The sequence below is a fragment of the Opisthocomus hoazin genome, chromosome 4 (genome assembly GCF_030867145.1).
Source record: "Opisthocomus hoazin isolate bOpiHoa1 chromosome 4, bOpiHoa1.hap1, whole genome shotgun sequence".
NCBI classification, from domain to species: Eukaryota; Metazoa; Chordata; class Aves; order Opisthocomiformes; family Opisthocomidae; genus Opisthocomus; species Opisthocomus hoazin.
The window spans coordinates 15,461,930-15,467,929 of record NC_134417.1 but is presented as its reverse complement, the minus strand read 5'-3'; positions in this window follow the sequence as shown (position 1 = coordinate 15,467,929).

Below are 6,000 nucleotides of genomic sequence, written 5' to 3'. Positions count from 1 at the left end.
CATCATCTTGCATTTCTTTTTAAACTTAGAAGAGATTTTGGTCAGAAAAAGAAATGAAGGCAGAGGAGGAAGGTCTGGACTGACTCAAGGTGGCAGGAAGCCAGTTGTGACTGAATCCCATGCCAGCGAGAAAGCTAGAGAAGGGAAACTATTTAGTCAGCAAGGTGGCAAAAATGGAGCAGCTTAGCACAATCAGCATGGCAATAGGGTTTGAGATCTTCCAAGTAAGAGGAGCAGAGGAAGCCAAGGCTGGAGTGAACCAGGACTGGGAATCAACAAGCTCCACATTGCAATGGGATGAGAAGGCAAGAGGTTCAGGATGACAGGGGATCAGCTGTAGTAATCAAAAGGACCAACAGCAAGGAAACAAGAAGATGCAATGTCAAGGCTGAGAGCAGCAGAAACACCAAGGGATGGGATGTGCAGCCAACTGCCAGCAAAAAAAAAAAGCCAGTAGCAACAGCAAGTGGGAAAAGCAATGGAGTTGTTTTCCAGTGGGAAGACGTTTTCCTGCCAGCACCAAGAAAGCATCAACTTGCAAACAGCTCCAAAATAAAAGCATTCGCTGGAAACACTGTTTGATGCTGAAGGTTCCCCATCTCATGAATACCTAAGCAACAAACTTACATCCCCAGTGCAGTGCTGAGGGTGCCACCTCTGAGGGGACAGCACCAGGCAGGAGCCATGCTGAACTGAAACACCCTGGGCCAGTGCGTGCGGACTCTTTCTAAGGCAGCTCCCCCCAGTCTGTGAGCTCCAGCTAAGCAATCTCCCCCGCTCCCCCGCTGCAGCCCTCCTACACGCACGAAGCGTTGCAATTCTGGCATCCACACACAGACACGAGCCACGTTTGCTGCATGGAGGAAGAGCTCTCATCTCCTGCACAGCACCCAGGCTTGCCATTGCCACCTGCTACCCCCCCACACCCCTCCCTGTAGCACCCATTCTCTCCCTTGGTTTTTCCATTCCTCCTTCACCCACTCTCAGCTTCTCCTCGCCCCTGCGCTGGGCTGAGCTGCCTTCCCCAGCGGGAGCGGAGCATCGCTCTGCCTCGCAGCTGCCCCACGCTCCTCCCCGGTGCCCCCACAGCCCCCACCGAATGCCGCTTCTGGGCACCAGCACCCCCCGGGCCCACGCGTGGCTGTGCGTGGACCTCTGCCCTCTCCTGGCTGGAACGAGAAGCGTCGAGCTCGGCTGTCATCCCGTCCCCTGCGCTGTGCACAGCCCAAAAGTTAATGTTTATACACTCTAGGCTTATTTTAACAGTCCTTGCAAAGCTGCGGGTCTGCACAGTGTACATGCTTTATACCTCCAAGCATATTAGCATTTCTCAAGTGCCTTTCCAATAGATCACATACATGCACTGTGGTAAAAGCCTGACAGAAATTGTGACGCTCAGCTGTGCATGGAGCTGCTCCAAGTGCACCTATTATCATCTGGCCTGTATCTTGCAGCATGCATCCCAAATCCCAAGGCACCACCATTCATCCTTGATTAACACTCTGCTTAGCTATGAGGGCCAGGTTTATAGAATACACAGAGAAAGTTGCCTTTCTATATTCCCTTTAGCAGTCTTACTCCCACATGCTTATGTTTAGGTGGGTTTCTCAATGAGGTCTTCATTCATTTCAGGTTTGGGGAAGACAGATACATTTGGTAATGTTTTTCTGTAGGGCCTGGTGCTCCAGGTGTCAGCCAGTCTAGATCACTCTCTTCTGGACCACATTGGACAGCACAAACACAGCCTCCCTTTAGGCGCTTCTACAGACACATGCCCAGGGACCTTCATTCCCAACGCACACTGGGGGAGCCTTTGCCAGAGGTGGGACCAGGACATGGATCACCGCACCCAGCTCTCCCATAGCAGTAGGCAAGGAGTCCTACCTCTATCCGACAGGCAGGTTAAAACCATCTGCTCTTGTTACTGGACTGGATTATTCTTTTTGCCATCCCAATTTGTTTAAATTGGCATCACATGTCGGTTCCCTCACACACACACTGTGAGAATTCAAAGACAGCAAATGCAGGAACCTGTGTCACTCCAAGTCACTCAGTAACTGATTTCTCACCTACATACAGTGAGAAACAACAGGAGACTCCAGCTGCAATGCCAGTGGTAACACAGCACTACCACACATGTATATTTATTTAAATGCATTACAGATATAGTCGCAAACAAGCAGTTCCAAGTACTACAGATGTACAAGGGGGCAATCGCCCATTATTTCTGCCCAATCCCGGCCTTGCATTCCCCATCCTGATTAAATTACTGAGGGCAGGATTATCTCAAGATAATCAGATGCAGTGTCTAATCTGGATAACCCAGCATTACCAGGCCTCACAACACAGGATTTCACTGACCACCCAGCCAGGGCATTCCAGAGCATTTCCACCACTTAAAGGATTCAAACATCCAAGAGACTTATGTAGAGGGGAAGGATAAGGATCATACTCACAATTTCAGCCAAGTGCAATAGTTTGCTTAACTGCTGTGGTTCTGAGAGTCTCCAGATCCAACACAACCTGGATTTCAGAGCAAGCACTTATCTGAGCATCTCATTGTGTATTTAGAGACTCCAGAATCTACACCTTTGTTTTTTTAATAAAGCCTCAAGACCCCAACCCATCTGCCAGGAGCAGGTAGTTGTAGTTTCATCTGTCTCAAAGCAATGGCATTGTCCAAATATCTCTTTTTGCTCTGGATACCTCCCTTGACCCTCCTCCAGGCTTTCCATTTCTTTGGCCTTAGCCTTGCCAAACAACATATGCACTTGTAGGTGGCCACGAGGCCTCCCAAGAGGGAGATCCTGAGGACAGGGAAGTAAGGATTATCTTGCAGTTGAAGGGCTTCAGAGGAATTGCCAAAACATCAAAAAACATGTAGGTGTGGCACTTCAGGATATGGTTTAGTAGGCATGGTGGTTTTGGGGTGACGATTGGACTTCATGATCTTAGAGGTCTTTTTTATGATTCTATGATTCTTGCCTATCACCTGCATGTAATTGCTCACCCCCACTCTTGCTTCTCCTTAGCTGAGACTTTCATCCCCATGTTTCTACAAGTTTATCATTCTGGAACAGAAGGCAGGAGCTCAGTGATGCTCTGAAAAGAAAGTCCAGCTTTGGGTATCTGAACCTTGACTAGCTGCTGCATCGCACAGCAAGCAAGGTTTTGTTCAGCAACAAAATGGCCTGGATAGGGCACAAAGACAGAAAACGCACCTGGTCTTTCACCGAGTCCTCCATTGTTCCCAGACAGCATGAGAGGGTATTTTAAAGTCTATTCTGCAGACCTGCACAGCCTGAACTCCTGTTCTGCTCCGCAAAAGAATCACTTAGAGGCTTTCATCACCTTATCAAAGTCCTTTGTGGCCCCTGCCCGGCCTCCCATGAAGAGTCTGATCTCCTTTTAGGAAGAGGATAAAGCCGTTCTCAAGCAAAGCTGCTTTTCAGTGAAGTATTGTGCTGTTTTTGTGAGAACATCAGACACCTCCAGGTGTCCCTCAAACACATATCTATCAATAGTTGCAGCTCAGATTTTTTCCAAGCAGCTCACAGAAAATAGATTGTAGCCATCTGACTTTTGTTTGAAGGGCATGTTAGAAATGCGATTCACAGAAGAGATGTCTAGATTACATTTCTGATGCTGCATAACTATGTGGGTCCAGCTTATCTCCAATTACAAGGGCAAACAGGGAGAAGAGGACTGGGAAGGAAGAAGTTGAGCTGAGAACAGATGAAAATGTTGCTGTCTGCCACCAGTTCATAGTCACTGCCAAAGGCAAGGTCATGCAATACTATCTTTCTGCATTGTTAAAAATCTCAAAGGTAAAAGGGCACTATCATTTCAAGAATATAAATGGCTGCATGAAACAATCTTATCTCCCCACCAGAGCTGATAACTTGTTACCCAGGATAACCAAATCCTTCAGCAATTATCAAAATCCACAGGATCTGAAGCATCGCTGCTGATTTAGCCCATCTCCATATGGAAATCAACAGCCCTCATACACTGAACATCAGAGATGGGAAACAGGAATAGCAGTTGGCTGGAGTCAGACACCGAGAAGTGAGCACATTTATAGTGAGACTGTTGATCATCTATTTATACACATCAGGTAAAACAACAGCAGATAAAGAAACACCTTTCCTATTAGATTTTTAGATTAATCCAGGGCTGGAATCCAGAAAAGAGAAACTCCTATTCTACCACCCATAATGGAAACCAGTAGGTAAGAGAAATACCCATAAGGAAAACTAAAAATTCACCAAAAAATGTCTAGAGGCAACTGCTAGAGCCTCATAAGAGGGAGAGTACAGGAAAAAGGAGGTGATGGCTTTTATTTTCATACTTTATCATTAAAACTCTGAAGTTGAGAACTCCAGCTCCTGCCCATTTCCACTGAATTGCTAATGAGGCTACACCAAGAGCAGGGACAATGCACCTACCACATGTGGCTTAGAGACCTGCCCAAAACTCTTACTTCAGGACCAACAGAACCAGCCTCTCTAGCACTTGGTGGATTTGCCTCTCTGGGGTTTTTTTTGTCTGCATTTTTAAGAAGCCACTTAACCATAGGGAAGCTCTCCTTTGGGTCCACACCCCCAAGGCACCTCACATGAAGGCTTTACTAAGAAACCAGGCAGTAACTGCTCTCATCTACATGCCTAGGGTCAGCGGAGACAGGTAGTAGAATCACACCCCTTAGCTATGCTCATAGGCAAGCAGAGCTGTAACAGCAGAACAATGGGACAGAAATTGTGGTCTAAACAATACTCCTTCTCAAGAGCAGGACATTGCTTTGCCACTCTATGCTTCTTACTTTAGAAAGGTAAAGAAGTGGTGCAGCTTGGTGAGGAATTACAAAGTTTAATACACAATAAGCCAAAATCAGGCTGCATTGGTGGTGGCACACTGGAGAGCATGTTGTTGCACAGTTTCTTCTTTTAACAAGCTGGAAACTTTGTGGAGGAGATACAGACTTTGAAAATACAGCCTGGGACACTCAGGCATTAGCATTAAAAAAGTACCCCTGTGCTGTACTGAGGACTCACACCCTGTTTGGGCCAGTGAAGTCACTATTGGAAGCACTTCAGGCAGGGATATTACAAAAGCAACATGCAGACAACACACTACTCAGGTAAGGATCTAACCAAGCTACTGAAATTGCTTGATCAAGAGAGCTCAGCTGCCTTCCCACCTGGGGCAACCTTCTGGCTTCACAGCAGTCACCCCTATAAGGCTAACAGTGCTGCAGCCCAATGCGCCAAGCCATAGCAGATACAGGGCTCTTCCAACATACCTGCGCCCAAACTGTGTTCAGGTAAGCACCCTGCAGGACAGGTACAAAGCATGCAGACTACAAGGCTCAGCAGGCTTATGGTCCCTCAACTCACAGTGTAAAAGAATGCATCCTTACTAGAAATTTATTACATAAGCCAAGGAAACATTTCACTTTCCCTCCATGACACCTCACTAGGGTTTACAACCACTGATAAGTACCTGTTGGTGTCTAGCTTACTAGTGATAGTAGTAGTAAATGAACCAGGATACATCCTTTCACTACAGTCTGACCACATACTTCCCCACAGATGAATGTACGCAAGTGCTGTTATCACACAAGGAACCAACAGCTTCAAACAACTTGAGCCCAGCAGAATTTCCAAGGCTCCTTGCCTTTGAGATCACGCATATCTCTCCTCCTGCTCAGCTCCTCCCAAATCAAACTTCTCCAGACAGCACATCTGCAAGGCAGTCACACTAACAATGTCTCGTTCTGTTACCTTGCTCCTTTCCTAGGGAAAGAGGAGGCAGCAGGACACCTCCTGCTTCAAATGCCCATAACATTGCCTCGGGCTCTCCAGGCACCCCAGCTCCTGGCAAGCACAAGCAAGCCCTGGCCTTTCATCTTAACTCAGCTCACAAGTTTGCTTGTAGCTTTGCTGTTATCTCTAGATAATAAGAAGAAATGGAAAGGTGAGAAAGGTAAGTACGCGCATT